The sequence below is a fragment of the Ambystoma mexicanum genome, chromosome 9 (genome assembly GCF_040938575.1).
Source record: "Ambystoma mexicanum isolate Mex_15411 chromosome 9, UKY_AmexF1_1, whole genome shotgun sequence".
Classification (NCBI taxonomy): domain Eukaryota; kingdom Metazoa; phylum Chordata; class Amphibia; order Caudata; family Ambystomatidae; genus Ambystoma; species Ambystoma mexicanum.
In genome coordinates, this window is record NC_090931.1 from 1,432,496,136 (window position 1) to 1,432,516,899 (window position 20,764).

Consider the following 20,764-nt stretch of genomic DNA (forward strand, 5'->3'; position numbering starts at 1 on the left):
TGCGTAATGAGTTTCTGTGTAAATGTAAATGTCACCACACAATCACCTCCTTTTCCCTTTGTCAGAGGCCAGGCAGGCCGGGAGTCACTGTTAAAGACGTCCTCTGGTGCAAAACGAAATGCAAGCACCCGATCCACTCTGGAAGCTGAATAAGCAAAGTTAAAGTTGAAAGGCTCAGCTTTTCGTTAGCAGTCAATATAGCCAAAACAGCCAACAGTACTTTGCTGTACTTTCCGCGGGTGCGTTCTAATGACCATCTTCACAGACAGTTTCAAAAAACAATTGATGAACTATAAACATAATTTCCCCAAATATATGGAATATGCTGAATTAATTGCATGAATGAAATACATGTACATGAATTGTAAGTGATATTTCACATAGATCCCTCCAGTCGTTTGGGTTACTGTTGGGAAGGGGCAACTCCGTCCCACCCCATTAAGCACTTTAGAGTAAGGCGAGCCGCATTCGAAGCACTATGATGGGCCAGTGGGGTGGGGGGTGGTGATAGGACCCCACCCCAATATAATCAACCCACATAGTGTAGCGTAGGACACGAGCAAGACTGCCATTTTGCACAGATGTTAGTAATCATAGTTGGAGACAATGTCTGTGCTGCAAATGCAGAATTCTATGCACTAGGCCCTAACTGCGAGATGAGGGAAACCTCCAGCCATGCCTGAGCTGCAATGAGGACAGCCCACACCCCAACCGCCATAAATCTCATTCATTGTTCTAACAGTGTTGCAAAGATGTTTTTTACCCGAAAGGGATGTGCCCTACAAGGTTGCGATCATAGGCTAGTGCCTGTGTGCATGTTATCTCACACTGCCCAAAGACTGACCCGGCCCACCCCCTTGAGACCACAAGTTATAGCCCATACAAATGACTAAGCACCCAAGATCCTGAATTCCATGGCACCAGGTGACCTTCCACCACCAACCCTAAAGTAACACGTCTTGAATGTTCAAAGAGAGCAGACATTACACGTCTGTGAGCTACAATCATATGATTTTTATTGCGAGGTGCTGGGAGGGATACATTATAGTTCAAAACAAGGGTCGAGACCTTGGAGCCGGATGGCACGAAAGGGAGTGAGCGAAATGGGTGTGTGTGGAGGTCAGAGTACCCCAGAACCTCCTTTGTGCCAGCCTTAAAGCCTGCCAGGTGCACAGTATACTGATGAAGTAGTATTGTGTTAGGAGTGTAGTTAATTTGTTCTTTGACCTTCGTCGATGAGAAGATGATCTCCACAGCACCCAAGTGATGGAAGACAGACTGACTTGGCTGGAATTTATGACCTGGCATCCCTTATGGAGCAGGCACATCCTGTATAGGCGCACACCAACTAGCCACACAGGTTTTTACTGTATGGTATTGCCTTGCGATGATGACGTGTCTCCTCTTAAGCCTCTGCTTGTACCCTTTTTCAGCAGATCGTTCTTGGCAGCAGAGTTCTTTGCTGTTGCTCTCATCTTTGTGTGAGATTATAACTGGTTATCCTTACAAGATCGAATTGGGTCTTTCTTCCCTAGCGGGTTGTATTCTCTCTGGTGTGAGCGTTCAGAGGAATGCCTTCAATTGGTGACCCTGATGTGATTTCAGCACCCCCATGTCTTTGCGGAGGCTTTCACGCCGCTTCTTCAGAAGGAGCCACACCCACCTACAGTGACCGGTCCCGAAAAAACACTTGTTCCAAGTGGTTTAGCAGAAGCTTTTTTAAGAGTCCTCTCTACTCTTTGTAGCCGGCGCGGCTCCGAGGAGTGTGCAGGACGGTGTTGGAACCCTGTGACCGAGGAGTGCGTGTGAGCACGCACATGTGAGTAGACTCTTCTAAGTGATAACAAGTAGGGGACAGATTCATGGGGAAGTGTGAGAGGTGAACACATGGAGAGCGAGGTTGTTGATGTGACGTGGATGTGGTTTGTGTTATTTCTTATTGGTGTTTGTATTGTAAAGAGATTATTTTGGTAAGGCAAAGGTAAGGCAGGGAGCCCCTCCTGGGATATTATTTAAAAGAGGAATACGGAAATAAACGTAGTGGTATTGTATAAATAGTAGGCCTGGAACAGGAGTGGTTATTTTAGTTCATTGTATTTGTGTTTTATTAGATGAAGAATAGGCCCTAGGAGGGGCATTAATTGTGTGTGTCGTGGTGTGGCATTGGATGGTTGTGTGAATTAGTGTGTGTGCGCGTGGGGGAGGGGGACAGAATAGGGCGAGCATTGATTTTCCTTTTTTTTGTTACAAGCAGCAGCGTGTTAGCAGGGCTTTGCAGGGTCAGTAAGACATATACATCACCAGCTTGGGGGGAGAAACACCAATCGAGTATATGTACAAGGCCCTGCCACTGTATGGTGACAGTGTGGAAAAATACCATAAGCAGTGGGGAAGAAGGGGGGCAATGCAGTACAAAGGATAACAGTAACATAAATAGAGACAATAAATAGTAAATAAGTGTAGCCAGTTGGTGGCAAGTGCACAGGGAAGTGCAGACATCAGGTGTCAAGTGCTAGTAGGGGCTGTAGGGATACAGAAACAGTCCCCGAGTGCAAAGGTTGCCAGGGGGGGGGGGCAGTGCATGTGTGCAACTGGTGGGGAGGGCACCTGGGCCCGAGATCAGAGGGTAGCCAGTTTCAGATTCAACCAGAAGATAAGCAGGGGAGAGGAGGAGAGAAAGCTGAAGCAAAGAGGTAGGTCTTGAGGTGCTTCCGGAACCAGAGATGGTTCTCTTTAAGTTTCCGAGAGGCAGGGGGGCTGTTCAAGAGGGAGGCCCCAGCAGAAGAAAGAGAACTACCACCAACTCGCTGCTTGGAGAAACGACTAACCCTGAGGGAATTGGAGGCATATGAGCAAAAAGCTCGAGAAGGAAGATATTTAGGAAGAGAGAGTTAAAGGTATTGAGGCCCCAGGCCCCAGAAGGCTTTGTGGACAATGCAGAGGGTTTTGAACTTAATCGTCGCCGCCACTGGGAGCCAGTGCAGAGATTTCAGTCCTGGAGAGATACGATCCCTGGGCTTGAGGCCAAGGACAAGTCTCGCAGTCCTGTTTTGGACGAGTTGCAGAGGGCGGAGAGTAGAGGCAGGCAGATTAACAAAGAGACTGTTGCAGTAGTCCAGCCTAGGGAGAACCAGAGCTCTGGAGCCAGTGAGCTTCTGAGGAGGTGCAGCTGGTAGTGTGACTTCTTAGAGACGTACGAGATGTGAGGAGATAAGTAAAGTATGGGGTCGAAGATGGCCCAGAGGTTTTTAGTCTCACAGGTGGGAGCAGGAAGAGGGCCGAGAGAGGCAGGCAAGAGTGTGACAGGCAAGGAGGGAGCAGGTGTGCCGATGAGGAGAGTGTGTTTGGCCAGAGCAGGGCTCCCACAAGAAGAGCATCTGGGAACATATGTCCACATTATTAGTAGCTAAGTATAAGGGGAAACCGCTACAGAAGAGAAAATACAATTTAGACCTCTGGCGAATGTTTGAGAACACAGAGGACCAAGGGGACGGAGCAGGGGCACAGATACAGACAGATGGACAGTGCAGGCGGAGAGCGTGGGGCGCCAATGAAGAGCAGGGGATTATATTCCATGACAGCGTGTCCCGCAAACGGGTACACAAATGCAACCTATGTGCCCACCGTGATAGGGACCCCTTCAGCATCAGTAACAGCACAGGCTACTGCTCCCCCACATGCTTACCCACCTGAAGTATCGGCACAGGTGGATGTCAGGCAGAGGGTTCAAAGAAACGTTGGCAGAGTTGTGAGTGGAGATCAGCAAGGTGCAGGTGTCCTCAAGAGAAGTGAGGGATGTAAGGGTAACGGAAAAAGAATCAGAAGACTGGAAATCAGGAGAATTCTTGCTCAGGATGGATGATTGAATAAGAAACGTATGTGTTGGGAAGGATGGAAGAAAGGGGGAGTGAATACAGTGTTGGGAAATGATGAGAGGAAGGACGACAATGGCACGCTTGATGAGGGACAGGGTGAAGAAGAAGGAAGGGGTGAAGAGGCTGCTGAGAGTACCCATCAAGTAGAAGGATGGTGGTGGGGGGGCGAAGCAGGTTGAGGAATAGTGTCGGCTGGATGGCGTTAGCCAGGAAATAGGGAATTATGAAGAGGGGTGTGGGAAGTGGGGTGACGATGCAGATGCCCTTCATACATAAGGGGGCAGGGAGGACACAGTAAGCACCCTGGCCCCAGATGAATAAAAACAACTTGATTTAGACTCTTCCACAGCTCACAGCAAGGGCGAGTAAGTGGATATATGAGTTTGAAAAGCAAGCAGCCGGGATGCCCTGGCAGTGGGTGATATCAAGAGCTTGATGGTCGCTATAACTGGGGACTAGGCCGGGGATATGTGGGTGAAAGCTGGGTATCCAGGAATAACCCCTGGGGACGATGCACACGAAGGAGCATCATTCAATGGAATTAGAGCACATTTGTGGAATATTCTACGAAGGGCGTGCCCAGATACCCCGATTTACAGTCCCTGATGCAGTGTACAATGGGCGATGATTAGGACCCAGCTAAATTCATTCCTAAATGACAAGAGATGCAGAGAGCTGAAACAGGAGTGCTGTGGGATCGTTCAATACCATTTTTCTATTTTATTTTAAAGAGGGCCTTGCCAAAGGAAGTGCAGAAGGCGTTAGATAAGATTGTGGGTATTGAAGTGAAGGGGTGGCCGGACATACAGAGCATAATAGTGCACCATTGTAAAAGAATCAGGGTGCGGGGAACAGGGAAACAGCCCAAAGGTATCAAACGGAGGAAGCGAAATTGGTAGAAATGAAATTCACAAAAGCTGTTGTTCAGGCACCTGTGTCAACGCCAGTACGGGTGGAGGGGACAGACAGCACCCTATAGGTCATGAGTTCCACTACTGCTGCGCTTAGGGCTGAAGGAGGACAAGGACATTGGGGCGGAGGGCAATAGTATCTCGGCCCACAGTGGCAGCAAGGGGGACTGAAGTGAGGAAGAGAGGGCTTCCAAGGAGCAAGGGGGGGTTTGGATCATCACAATGTTGGAATTGTTTGAGGTGGGGCATTTTGCAAGGGAATGCAGGGTCAGGTCTGCAATGGGGTAGCATTATGGGTCACAGCAGCAGGGCCAAGGGTATCGAGGGCCTCAAGGGCCAGAGCATCCGCAACAGGGTCAAGGGTATCTACAGGTGCATCACCAAACATATAACCAGCAGCCTCAAGCATCTGACATAGAAGTGCAGCACCAGCCACAGCAACAGCAGGGCGGTGTTGCCCCTGTCAATATGGTACCGAGCGAGACCAGCGCCCTCTTTGGAGGAGCAACAGTGATGGGGTAACCCCTTCTTGATCCCGGAACGAATACATATCCTGATTAAGACAGGCCACAGAGAGCATTTGCTTTCCGGCCTCGTCAACGACCATCCATCCCGAAGAGGAACCCTTGGTGGGGGCGTAGATAGGAAACAAGCAGTTCATATTTATGGTGGACTCCGGTGCAACAAAATCATGCATCACGGAGGGAATTTCCCATTATCAGGCAAATATCTTGACATGCAGGGATTCTCTAAGGCTATTTCAACAGTTCCATACATTGCTCAGCACATTAAACATGATAATATTGCTCACATATCGCGGTATAGTTTTCTCCACGCCTTGGATGTGCGCAATAAGGGCAGTGCTGAAAATACACACAATGACAAGGGAGGTGGTGGTATGTGGGACTCCTGTGGACCCAGACATGTTCATTTATGGTATTACTGTGCTTGTGGAGTCAGTGCCTCAGATCGCTAAACAGTGTTTGCAAGTGCCCACAGATTTAATCTTTCGTCCAGTTGCGTCGCCTGAGGTGGTGGCAGGAACAATATTGTCGCTAGACTTACAGGGATTGTTGGTCTCTGATAAGAAGGTTGTTGTGCTCGGAATAGACAAGGACGGTTGTGAGTGGCGCACAGTGCTCTGTATAGATCCAATAGTACAGTTAAAGTAAGTGACAGATGAGGTGTTTGAGAACAATGAAAAAATGGGGAGATATTAGAGATTTGTATCCCCTGCGACATAATGGTACAGTACAGAAACATGCAGTGCCCCCTGATGAAAGTACCAACTCCACCTCTATTTCTTGACGAAGACTTAAAACACGTGCCTGTAAATTTGTGGACTACAAATCCACACTATGTGGGACTACTGAAAAACGTGACCCGGTGCGTATAAAACTGAAGCCAGGTGCGGTGCTACCCAGGGTAAAAATAATATCTGTTATCAAGGGGGGAGTGGAAGAGGGCATCAGAAATACAACACAGGCCCTACTGGACCTGGGGATCATCGTGCCATCCACGTCTCTGTGTAACACAGCGATATACCCTGTCAAGAAATCAACAGGGGGCAATTGGAGAATGATTCAGGATTTACGCCCTCTCAATGATGTGGTTCCTAATCCTGCAACAATTCTATGCAGTATCCCCAAAGAAGCCACATACTTCACTGTAGTGGAATTGAAGAATGCATTCTTCTCGATTCCACTCCATCCTGAGTCAAGGTATCTCAAGGCATTTAAACAGGACCAAATGCGTTACAAACATACTAGATTACCTAAGGGGTACAGTGAGAGCCTGAGCATCCCAGTCCTGATTATCCCGTACGTGGTCAATCTGCTAGTGTGTAGTGACAGTGAGCAGCACTGCCGAACGGATTCCATTATACTCCTACAATTGCTGGCCCCTATGGGGTACAAAGTCGACAAGGCTAAGGTGCAATGCTACCAAAAGGAGGTACTCTATCTGGGACAGTTCATAACAATAGCCCTATAGTCTCTTTGAGAAAGATAAATTTAGAAGTGTACCCAATTGCAGTTAGAAGTTGTGACCAATAGCCTCTTGGAGAAAGCTGAATTTGGAAGTGTACCCAATTGCATTTGGAAGTGCACCCAATTGCATTTGGAAGTTGCGCCCAACTGCATTTAGAAGTTGCGCCCAACTGCATTTAGAAGTTGCGCCCAACTGCATTTAGAAGTTGCGCCCAACTGCATTTAGAAGTTGCGCCCAATAGCCTCTCTGAGAAAGTTGATTTTAGAAAATGTACCCAATTGCATTTAGAAGTTGCGCCCAATAGCCTCTCTGAGAAAGCTGAATTTAGAAGTGTACCCAAGTGTACCCAATTGCATTTAGAAGTTGTGACCAATAGCCTCTGTGAGAAAGCTGAAATTTGGAAGTGTACCCAATTGCATTTAGAAGTTGTGACCAATAGCCTCTTGGAGAAAGTTGAATTTAGAAGTGTACCAACGGCACGGAATTGCATGACATACATAATTATGCTTTGGAATGCAGGAAATACATCATACCACACCCCACGCTTACTCTCTCCCTTACACCACCACTCAACTAGAACACAGAGATACTATGACACCATTCGGTATAACTGTTCTCATATCAACATCTCCCGCTCACTCCCATCACTCTGAGTAAACATTCCTGGTTTCGCACGCCCAGCCAGGCGTTCTCCTCAGGCCTAACGCAGCCACACTCGATCTGGATAAAAGCCGGCCAGAGCGAACACATACTCCTGATCTCTCAACCACCACACCTACCGCTAAGAAGCAGCTACCACTTGAATTCCGCACCAGCTGCACACATACCTGGTGCGTACACGCACTTTTTGGACTCTCTCTACTGACCTGAACTTCGGTTCCCAAGGGCGTTCAACCTACCAGCGCCTTCAGACCATACCAATGGTATATAAGGCGCTATATAAATGCAAAATAACATAACATAACAACGAATGGTAAAAGAATCCTAACAGATAGGGTAGCTTCCGTACACGCCACCCCCAGACCCGCCTCAGTTAAAGAAATGCAGATATTTTTGGGGCTGTGCAACGAATGTAGGGCATGGACCTTGGATTACATGGCATACACAAGACCACTTCTGCAGGCCCTTAAGCAAGCACAAAAAACAAAGAATCAATCTACAGTGGACTGCAGAGATGATCAAACAGTTTGAGGATTGAAAAGAAGTTATTAGTTCAGCACCCGTACTGGCCACCCCAGACTACACAGGAATTTTGCTTGTTTTTACTTTCTGTTGGCCAGCCCATGACCGCAGTGTTGACACAGAAGAGCACTATGGGCCATAAGCCATTGACCTATTACAGAGGCACACTGGTTTCAGTGATGCAATGGCAGTTTGCGTGCGAACAAGCATTAACAGCTGCTGCATTTTCAATAGAAAAAAGTTCTATTATTGCCATGGGGTGCTCAGTTACATTGTATGTGGAACACGCTCTATTTGCCATCCTGGAGAGGTCAAAATCCACATTGGTTACACAAAGATCTTCAGCATACAAGATTATTTCAAAGCACCACATTCACCTGGTTCGATGCAAAACAGTGAATCCTGCCACCTTCCTAACAGAAATGCCTACTGCCAAAGATCTAATGGTGCACGATTGTGCCACATACGAGGGGGATGAGGATGACATCCCCAAAGCGAAAGATTGCGCATTGATGGAGGGGGAGGTATTGTTCATTGATGGATCATCCACAATTAACCAAGAGAGTGACCAGAGACATACAGGGGAAGCGGTGGTACAACTTCAAGAAGGGGAGTACGAGACAGTGGTTATGAAAGGATTGCCCATACATTATTCTGCACAGGCGGCAGAACTCATAGCGCTCATCGAAGCATTGAGAGCGTCCCAAGGATGCCATGTCACAATATATTCAGACTCGGCTTACGTCTGAAGAAATGTGCACGCTGGTCTATCGTGCTGGAAAAGCAGGGGGTTTCGGAGGGCAGACAGGTCTCCAGTGCAGCATGCAGCACTGCTAGAAACACTGATAGAAGCATTATCCCTGCCTTCTGTTGTGGCAGTCGTAAAATGCACTGCCAACACTAACGGGACTGATGAATTAGCAATGGGGAATGCAGACGTCGACGCGGCAGCCAAAATGGTGGCATATCTGCCAAATAAAATGCCTGCTGAGTACATTGTGACTACCCCACCAGCAAGCGTACATCCAATAACTTACACAATAAGTGCACGTTGTTGGGCTGGTTGCTTTGCTGGTCGCCTTGTTTGTTGGCTGCTCGAACATGCTTGTGAGCTGATGGTTACCTGCTGGTGAATGTTTCTTTTAAGAGAAGTCAGCAAGAGGAAGGACCTCGCCTGCTGTAACGTGTGGAAGCCCGGGAGTCAAGCAACAAACCTGCCCTGAGTCCCGCCCCTGCTGATTGGCGCAGCGTCAGTACAACATACCGGTGCACGTGCATCTCGCGTGCGCACCCAGAAGTGCACGCTGTTGGGCTGGTTGCTTTGCTGGTCGCCTTGTTTGTTTGCTGCTCGAACATGCTTGTGAGCTGATGGTTACCTGCTGGTGAATGTTTCTTTTAAGAGAAGTCAGCAAGAGGAAGGACCTCGCCTGCTGTAACGTGTGGAAGCCCGGGAGTCAAGCAACAAACCTGCCCTGAGTCCCGCCCCTGCTGATTGGCGCAGCGTCAGTACAACATACCGGTGCACGTGCATCTCGCGCGCGCACCCAGAAGTGCACGCTGTTGGGCTGGTTGCTTTGCTGGTCGCCTTGTTTGTTGGCTGCTCGAACATGCTTGTGAGCTGATGGTTTCCTGCTGGTGAACGTTTCTTTTAAGAGAACTAGTCAGCAAGAGGAAGGACCTTGCCTGCCGTAACGTCTGGAAGCCCGGGAGTCAAGCAACAATTAACTTTGGATTTGGTGTGCGTGATTGTAGAAGTCATAGGTGCGTGTAGGATTCATTACCCAATACATGTTTTTTGTTTCCTTTGAAGACCCGCCCTGAGTCCCGCCCCCTGCCGATTGGCGCAGCGTCACTACAACAGCACGTTGTTGGGCTGGTTGCTTTGCTGGTCGCCTTGTTTGTTGGCTGCTCGAACATGCTTGTGAGCTGATGGTTACCTGCTGGTGAATGTTTCTTTTAAGAGAACTAGTCAGCAAGAGGAAGGACCTCGCCTGCTGTAACGTGTGGAAGCCCGGGAGTCAAGCAACAAACCTGCCCTGCGTCCCGCCCCTGCTGATTGGCGCAGCGTCAGTACAACATACCGGTGCACGCGCATCTCATGCACGCATCCGGAAGTGCACGTAAGTGCACGCTGTTTGGCTGACGGTGGTGGGGATGGACTCTGTATTGGTGATAGTCTCTATCTTTGTTTTTGAATTTGTACTTTTGTGGTGTGAATCTTGAATACTCTGTATGAGAAAAAACAAATTATCCCTAATCTGAGAGGAAGCAGGTGCCGATTTTTTTGCAGCAGTGAGTATGCGACAAGCCAGTCTTGCGCACGCAGCTGCGTTGCCACTTCCGGATGCAAATAATGAGGAGGTGGCTCTTTTGCATTGCGTGCAAGACTGCTCTTTGAAGGATAAACCTAGGGAAGAACCCATCGTCCCCTCACAACTGCTGTTCAGGGAAGATGAAACGCTGAATGACTCTCTTATGAAAACGAAGGTGCTAGGTTCATGCAAAGATTCAGAGAGCCAACCACCCGAAAGGGATTACTGTACCTCCAGTGGTTTCAATTATGACAATATGTTGGATTTCACTAGAAAATCTTCCAACAAATGGTATGAATCCTGTCAGGAATTCCCTTCCTAGTCAGTCTAATGCGACAGCCACTGATTTTTCTGTAATGATGGGTCTTTTTAACCGGCTGTTGCTTGCTGAGTTGTGTAAGCAAACGGACGCCATTATGGGCCTTGTCACTGAAATCACGTTATTACCATCTAGATTTACAGAATCATTGAGTAAAAAACTGTCGGATCAGGTTAGGTTAACCCATAAGGTCGATGTTGTCAGTACTGAGAACTTGAAACAAACTTCTGCTCTGTCACCTGACGAGATCATTGTCATTCCCACAACTCAGGAAGACTTATCCGAGATAGTCTGGGATGGAATGAATAATGTTTTTGAAGAATTAGTAAAACCAGATCAGGTGGTCTGTGAATTCCAGAAACAGAACGAAATTGGAATCCTAGAACCAAAAAGGTCTAAAAGACAGGAGAAACTATTTGCAAAATTGAGAAAACAAAAACAATAAAAACAACGGGGCACTAAAAAAAAACGTCGAAAAGTTCCTGAGGGACTATCGGGTGCCAGACCTGAAGGATCTGGTACGGCCCGATATACCTGGGCTTATCCTGACTACCTTATTTAAAGACTCTGGTAACATATCTTTAAACAGGCCATACATTCTATCCTTATTGGGTCAAATTACGGACTTAGCCTGATTTCCTCTGCAGACATAGAGCTAGTTAACTTCATACATAAGCATAGACTAGACTATGTACGATTGGTGGTTCCATCACCTCTGGTAAGAAATCTGCTACTGAAAGAGGCTGAGCAATTACAATGTAGAGGTTTCGACATTTTTGAATTTGTTCATACTCTACCTTACGCCAAACATAGTTTGTCGAGCACGAATACACTTGTGAAGGAAGTCCCTACTCTGCCCAATGCTAGAGCAATGCAGGCCTCAGGTGACAACCTGGAAAAACAGGACTGGAGGTGGCTTGCCCTGTCATTACGCAAGTCCATTGATACCCTTAAACAACTGGGGAAGCCCCTCTAGCTCTGTTCATATCTCAAAATTACTTAGTTACAACTCTAGAGGATCGGCAAACTTGTTGCATAATGTGAACTTTATGAAGGAACTCTCACAATTTGACTATGTTTTCATTCAAGAATTCTGGTCTAGGGTTCATCTGTGTTGGGAGGGTTTCACGGTCACTTCTTTATGTGCACAAGGTGGCAAGGTGTGCCGTCCAAAGGGTGGCCTCATCATTGCTGTTAAGAATGATAACAATCCGAGAATTATGGGTGAATGGTCCTTTGCCTATCACTTCTTAGGGCTTGGGTACATAATGAGGTTTAATGCAGTTGACACTGCTTTTCTGTTTGTCAATACCTATTGGAATCCTTCAGAATATCCGGACCATCAACTATGGATGGAACTGTGCAATCTAGGTTCACTCATTGAAACTTGTCTTGTAGCAAATCCAGGGGGTCATATTGTAATTGCTGGGGATTTGAATGCAGATTTCCTGGATGATCCCTTAATTGGTGATTTACAGATCTCAAACCTAGACCCTATAGCCACAACAGGAGGAAACTCCAAGCTCGTGGTAGAATCTGGCCACATTTTGCTGAGGTTTGGGGGCTTGAACTGCTTATAAACAATCTTCCTACTTGGAAAGGCAGAGGGCATAAATCTATTACTGATTATATTTTCTGTTCTGTAGGCCTGTTTAACTGTACGGGGAAGTTTGACACTATTGAAAACAACTCGAGTGACCACTGTATGCTTACAATTGAAATTTACACTTTGGCACAACAACCTGCAAAAATGAGTTATAAACATGGTCTGGTAACGAATTGTGTAGGTAATAGAATAAAATGGACTGGGGGAAAAAATGCCAGTTTTACCGCCACCATGATAAAAGAACACAAGAGCCTCTCCTATTATCAGCGGGCGGACCAATATTCTGCCACAAAGTTTACAGATTATATAAGTAGGTCCCTTACTAAAATGGAGGAGTCTTAACTACAAGAAGACTGCTAAGATCCCAATTACCCATAGATTTGATAGGGAAGTGTGGGATCGCAAACGCCAGATGAGCAAAGAGATCCGAACCATCAATAAAGCAGGGTATTCTATTGTTCGTAAGGCTACTATGAAAAAGTAAATAAAACAAAGTTACAAAAACTGTTCAATACAACATCGATGTATTAGATCCCAGTGAGAAGGTGAAGCTATGCTAAAATCCTTACGAGGATCCAACTTCGCCAACTTCTGGAATCTAATCAATGAACTGTATAATCCGCAGAAAGAGGTGTTCCTTAACCCTATAAGTGAAAATACATGGTTGGGGCATTTTGCAAAACAGTATAGTATCAAAAGAAGTGATGTCTCTGTAACTCCTAAAAGCAAACATCCATGGCTAATGGACTATACCAAGAGGGATATTGCAGATCTTATTTCCAAATCGAAAAATTCAGGGGCACCTGGCCCCAACAATTTATCAAACAAAATCCTCAAGCTTTACCCGGACATTTGGGCCAAAATTTTGTTTGTTTTGTTTAATAAAATCCAAACTACCAAATTAATTCCGCAGGCGTGGAGGGTGTCGATAATTATCCCAATTTTTAAGAAGGGTTCTCGACAATGTCTCTCTCTAGTTATAGGCCCATTGCCATTGCAGACCCGGAGTCTAAATTGTTCTCCTCTTTGGTGCTAAGAGATATCCAGAAGTGGATCCAAGAGCAACAAATCCTGGACTTGAGACAGATAGGATTTAGAAAAAATATGTTTACTGACTGTGGTGGTCTAATGATAAACTGTTTAAGAGCAAAATCTATGAATAAGGGAGCAAGATCGACCTTTGTCGCATCTATGGATTTAAGCTCTGGATTTGATCTTGTAGACAGGAAAACTCTGTGGGAGATACTAAGATATCTGGATATGCCCCCTTCCCTCTTGGATATTGTAATGGCCATCTACTCCGATACGGGAATGAGGGTTAGACTGGATTCTGAAGGTACTCTTTCAAAAGAACTTAAAATCCACAATGGTCTCTGCCAAGGCTGTATGCTGGCACCTACGATTTTCAATCTTTATGTCAGTGGTGCCGATTTTGCCCTGTCTAATAAAGGTTTCGTATCACCTAGAGTGTCGAACACTCATCTTTCTTGGTTGGCCTATGCGGATGATTTTCTGCTTATGGACAATACCAAGGTAGGTCTACAAAGATTGCTCAAAGCATTTGAAGATTTTATCTGTGGTCTGTCTCTTAAAATGAATCCATCAAAAACGGTGATATTACACCTCGGAAGAGCAAATAAGAAGGAGAATGCTTATACTTGGATGTGTGGTAACAAAAGATTAAAAGCACAGCCAGTATTCAAATATTTGGGTTTGGCTATATCAGGTACAAACTCTAGATCCTTATTTAAGACACAATTAAAACTAAAGGCGGACCTTGCCATTCGACAAATGCGTGCTCTTGAAGTTAAATTTGGCAAATTTACGATGGTTCCACTCGGGGAATTCTATCTTTAAAAAAATCATTCCCCAGTTAATCTATGGTGTTGAATTTCAATCAAACAATTGTGAGGTGGATCTGTCATCAATCGAGAGCTATATATGGAAATCGGTTATTTTTTTTTTACCGAAATGTATTCCATATGAACTGATAAAATAAGAATTTGGTTTGTGGCTTATGCAAGATGGAAAAGAATGGGTCTGTGGCGGAAGTGTCACTCTGGAGAAAATGGGTACTAATGCGCAGGCCAGGATTTTGAAAACCCCTTTATTCAAGCCATAAACACTGAGACCCTAAACTCTTTAAACTTTAGGTATGTCAGTAAATACTTTACTGAACAAACCAATACGTATCAAAGAAAGTGTCATGGGTTTTAATTGGTTAAAAACTAAAAACAAAATTGTGGAAAAAACTAAAAACAAAATTGTGGAATCGAATTTGCATCATCAAGTGTGTTCAATATACAAATGGTATCCGGTTATGGAAAACTATCTATTAAAATACCCAAGCAAACAAATTCGAAATGACTTTATACGTTTTAGGTTTAATGTTATATCAACAAACCAAATTAACTCTATTAGAAATAGCCACTTTGATGCTTGGAAGTGGAGTAGATTCTGTCTAGTAGAAGGGATGGTGGAATCCCTACAACATATTCTGTTGGTATGTCTGGTACTGAAGTCCAAAAGTTTCATTTATTTTGCACAATATGTACAAAACACTGCTAATGTTAATGGGGAATTTATCTGGATGAGAATGCTACATAATAGTGATGGTAATTTAAACATCCGGATAGTCACTTTTTTGAGGAATGTATGTGCTTTATATTAGTTTTTTGTAAAAGAAGATTGGAACGTTTGTTATCATTGCTGTTAACTTTTGGTTTGAATTAGGTGATACGGTTTTGTTAGTAGTTTCTTTGGTTTTGTGTTTTTACATCTCTATGTGGTTCTAAACAAGTATTTGTATGTATAGTTTCATGGTTTAATGTATAAAGAACTAAAGAAATTGTTTCAATTTTGTAAAGGTGTATATAAACCAAAACAAATAAAGGAAACAAAAAATAACTTGCCCAGCATTACCTATCTTCAAGATAATCGAGTTACAGGGATGGGCACCAGAAAGGGAGAAGGAATTGTGGCTATGAAGGGGATGCAAACAATCCCCAACGGATCTATTGTGGAGACAAGGGAGCTCCGGTCATACCGTAATGCCCCAGAAACTGCTAGCATTAGGATTTGAACAGTTATTCATCCCACAGTTCAAAGCAGTACATCGCAGCAGATATACAGGAGGACTGGTCCATACCAAACATTAAGGAGAACATCACAGAAATGGTTGTACATTGCACAGCATGTCAAAGTTTCAGTACAGGGATGACACAACAGACGTTACAGGGCACATTGCCTCGCCCTACTGGGCCGTTCTATGAATTACACATAGATTATGCCGGCATGGGTGAGTGTTACAATGGCTCCAGGTATCTCATAGTTGTGGTTTGCCCTTTCTCAAGATGAGTGGAAGCAGTGCCTTGCGCACATCCGGATGCCAAATCTGCCCCTAGATTTTTGGTAAGCAAGGTTTTCCCTCGATGGGGTGTGTGCAAGGCTTTAAGGTCAGACAATGGCACACATTTTTTCAATGCACTGTTTCAGCACGTCACAGCACTTATTGGCATTAAGCACTGGATTTGTTCAATTTACCACCCACAGGCCAATGGCCTTGTGGAGAGGATCAACAGGCTCCTCTAAAGCAAATTGTCCAAACTGTGTACCACATTGAAGAACTGGGTACACTGTTTGCCCCTGGCCCTATTTAGTTTATGCACACAGCCCAGCAAAGACCACCATTTGTGATCTCACTAGGTGGTCACTGGTTGGCGCATGCACACCCCCATATCGCCTGTAAGAGGTGCTTCAAGACGCACATAGGGCAGCAGCAGTGTTAGGTGACAAGTTCAAAGATTATTTGACCATACTAAAGGGGGGCAATTAAATGTGTCTCCCGACAGATTGCACCTCCCAGAATTGAGACAGCACACATACCGACCGGATGTAGCAACCACAATGGCAATAGATACTGAGTGCATGACCACACACCTGCTGCTGCCGGGTGACTGTGTACATTCACAATTTCGTGCATAGGTGGAACAACCCTTGGTTCAACAGGCCCTACGATGTGGTGTTTTGCACTCCCCTTGCTGTGAAGGTAAAGGGCTTGTAAAATTGGGCCCACCTCTCCGACATCCACAGGGCAAATCCAGACAGCACATCACCACTTCAGTTATCTTAAAGGAGTGGCAGTAGTACCTGCGTCCAGTCTACCTCACCGGCCTCTGCAAGCACAGCAAGTGTGCGCTGTCACACTCCAGCGGGCCAAACCTCAGCTGCTAGCTCTATAGATTTTTTTTCAGGAGCTCTTTCTCTCTTTTTTCTTTCTCTCTTTTTCTCTCTTGCTCTCTCTCTGTAACGGTACATCTCTTTTTTTTGTAGTTCTGTGCATTCTGCTTCCATTTCAGGAGAAAAGATGATGAACCTCACCAATGTAAATAACTTTGTTAAGTAAGGGCCCAAAGTGTAGATGCACAAATGATAATATACGGGCCTATGCTCATTACTGCGGAATGATCATTATTGCAGGTTTATGTATGATATTGATGGTATTGTTGGGGCTTTATTGGGGTGAGTATGTTATAGGGGGGGGTCATATAAAGGGGGGAATTGGACTGTATACTTACATGAGACAGTACATATAAATATTAATAACATTAGTGGATTTACATATATAAATAGCAACATGAATGTTAACAATAATAATGGAAATATGTATGGGGGTAGTTTAGTTTTTATTTATTAAACTACCCCCAGTGGTAGCGATGGTGTTAGTACAAGCATTTGTAATGATTATAGCAAGAACTCAACACAACAGCGTGCCCATACAAGAGCTCCACATCCTGCCAGGGAAAGGACAGTTCCAACAGCTACAGAGAAAGAGAAGATCGAATTACATATCCAAAGATTCCTCTGCATTGCTTGCTGAAAAACCAAAGGAGTACCGACTCTTCGGCTCAGCAGAATCCTTTTTCACATCTCTACTGTTGACAGGAGTGCAGGCCACAGCAAATGCCAAATGGCTGCAAATCGTGAGCTGGGAGCTGATCCAGCTCGCAAATGACACAGACAACAGGTTCAACGTGATCAAGGTTGAGGTGCGTGCATTGAGACTCATGACGATGCAAAACCTCTACGCGCTGGACATGTTAACAGCAATGGAAGGCAGGGTTTGCAAAAATGTGTCGGTTCCTGATGCACATTCGTGCCTTCAGAAGATGCAGAGAACGCATTGTTATTCCACATCATTGCAGCAGTCCATGACCTGGGTGTTCGCATGAAGAAGGCGGGAGGAGTACAGGAGAGTGATTGGTTCAACTTAGCATTTAACTGGGCCCCGTTTTGGCTCGGAGCGATCATGAAGCTATTGATGCCTATTATCGCGTTCACCTTAGTTATTTTCTGCACAACTGGGCTTCAGATGTTGTGCCAATGGAGCAACCAATAGCACAAGAATTATGGTATCAATTGGGTTTCAAAAGCACCTCGCAACACAACAGATAGTGAAGTACAGACTGATATCCCACAGAGTGACCCCAAGTATGAAATGCTCCCCATCCATCCCATATGGAAATAAAGTTGACCACCTATAACACACAATCATTACGCCGGATCTAGAGAACTATACAGCGGAATTTGGGTGGACCTGACGGAGGAAAGGGGATGCATCTATATGATTTGCTCACCTGAGGAATATGCATGTAGTGGGGAGAGTTTGCAGTCAGAATGCAGGGCTTGGAAACCAATAGAGGGAACACAGCCGTACGTGGAAGCAGAGAGGAAAAAGCGGGAACAAAGGGGTATTAAGGAGTTTGTTACTATAGAAGTAATGAAAGGGGGGAATGTTAGGGGGTTGTAACAGGGTCACCCCCTTCCTAAGTACTTTAGAGTAAGGCGAGCTGCATTCAAAAGCACTATGATGGGCCAGGGAGGGAACAGTGATAGGACCCCACCCCCAGCATTCCATTATTGCAGAGACCGACTTAGTCGTAAGCATATTCATTGTATCTTTTGTAGGGAAATTGTCCAAAGAAGGATGAAAGAGGTGGGGACAATCAAAACGATAGTTCCTGACTTTGCTCTGGATCCCCTCAATGATTGTGTTCCCTTGAGTCAGGCCCCTCAACCTTGCACCCAGGACCAGGTACATAACCCTGGCATCAATACCCACATGACCTACTTCCAAGTCCAACATATCATGGCCTGTTTTGCATTTTCTATTTCAGCCAAGAACTGATCACAGGTGAGGTCATTAGCGAGCCTTGTTATGACCCTTGAAAGGAGACCACTGCAAGCTGCCACTAAAATGTTTGAGTTTGCTTAATTGAGGTGGAGAGGCCTGTTATGATGGACTGTGCATTGCATGGCATCAAGCGCTTTCTTTGTTTTACCCAAGGGTGGGCCTGTTCAGGGATCTTAAATTTAACATCTAGCCTTTTTTCTTTTTAGTAGGAACGATTCCTTGCACGGTCCACAACCTATGGCCCTCCAGATGTTTGGATTACAACTCCCATGATGCCTCATAATTGACTATGCTGGCTAGGGATGATTGGAGTTGTAGTCCAAAACATAGAGAGCCAAAGGTTGCAGGCTCCTGGCGATCTTTGGAGCCTCCCACAGAATAACTAGCTGTATTGGGATACCTGCCTTGTTCACTTTGTCTGAAAGTAACTCTGCTGCAATCCCAGTTTCTGACTGTGGGGGTTTTCAACACATGGCGGTGTAAAGAGTCCATGGTATTGCAGCCCTACTCCTGGAAGAGAAGGTAGCGGCAAGAGCATTAGTGGAACAATGGATGCCTAAGCTGATCTTATTCCGTCTTTAATGGTTCGTCCTGCTGCCTGGTCAAGGATTCCCGATGGACAATGCTAACAAAAAGTCCTGTGTAGGGAATTGTAGACAAGGGGGGCTTGGGAACCCTGTCTGTCTTGCCGCTGGATTTCGAACGACATCACCCATTAGGGCAGTGCATCTAGCACAAGCAAATGATGAGTCTTACTAATTGGTTATTAGTGTAGAGTTGATTTTATTAGCATGAGGTTGCTGCTGTTTGTAGAGTACATGTAGTGCGATTCACATGAAAAAAGCGTACGCGTGTTTCAACCAGCAGGTCTTTATCAAGGCTGTGATGTTGTGCCATAGTGACATTGCCAATTGGTGTTGTGGTGGGTGGCGGTTTGCCGTGAGTGGTGATGTGAATTGTAACAAGGAACATTGCCAGGTTGCATGAAGGCATACCTATCGCATTTGAGTAGTATAGTGACAAGGGGAGTAAAATGTGACAGATGTATGCATGTCAAGTTTTAGAAAATAAAAAATGATAGTCAACAATTGGAAGGACCCAGTTGGTAATAGGCCGGAGGTGCACTAACGGGCAAAAAGGAGGAGTGGAGAAGAGTTAAATGATTAGAATAGGTAAAGCTCAATATTAGAGGGAATTTAAGAGGTGGGAGGAGGTTCCTACCAGAAGATAGATGAGTCATGTTCCTTGAGGCTGGATAGCATCTAGAGGGGGGAGAGAACATGAAATTAGTACGGTGGTAGGGGTGTATGGTTCCTGGATGATAGTAAGTATGTGTTAACAAAGGGTGGTGAAGGTGGGATTGGGGTGGTTGTGCCGAGTAGGTGGTGCATGGCGCAGGCGTGAGGTTGCATCCTGTGTCGCCAGGGGAAGTGTATTAACGGTGGGATGGTGGTGGGCCTAATAGTTTCCCCAGTGCCCTAGGGAGAGGGTACGCTGATGCCCTAGATAGTGCGGTCTAGGATTGTGTTGGCAGTGTATCTGTCTAAGCAGTGCGTGCTGCGGTGCATGCAGTGTTGATCAGGTGAGTTTGAGGGTCATATAGGGCCCTTGGGAGTCGTCGTTTCCCTGTGGAAGTGGCTTGGAAGTAGCCTGTTGGCAGTAATCAGGCCTGGAGGAGCAAGGGTGCTGGAGCAGAGGACGGTCGTGGCCATGTTTGTCATGGGCCCAGGCGGTCCAAGGTGCATGTGCTAGTATGGGAGTGAATAGGGAGGGTGTGTGGTAGCGGTGGGAATTTTCTCTTTTATATATAATTGACGGCTCGGGTCCCCAAGTATCTGTTCCGACCCGAAGGCTGTATGCATGATGCCTGCTAGAGACGGCCTAGGTAAGGGCCGATGTGTGGTTGGCAGGTGGGCCAAGGTATGGAGGCCAGGCGTCGGTGAATTGATCTATGGATAGTCTAGTCTAAGTCAGTGATCCTGTGCAGCATTGGAGTGCTGAGATGGGCGCAAGACGGTGAGAAGGAGAGTGGTGCGAAAACCCAGTGGTTACATGGCATGGTGGCACAGGCTTAATTGGGCAGCCGGTGTTCATTAAGTTGCCTTGTAATGACAGCGTGGCTAGGGGGTGTGGGTTTACCTGTGTGGCCGGTGAGGCCTCAAGAGGCGGTCACGGCAATCTTTCGATCCCGGCCACATCTTGCATCTCTAGTTATATGGTATCCATGCGACCCATTGGCCATTCAGCCCCATTCAAGGCGGGTTCTGATAGGCCGCCGGGTTGTCATGGAGATATGTTGAAAATTGGAATGCAAGCTGTGTCTATGAAGAGAGGTCAATGAGAGCCAACTAATAGATGGGTTAGGTGCGCACTTATC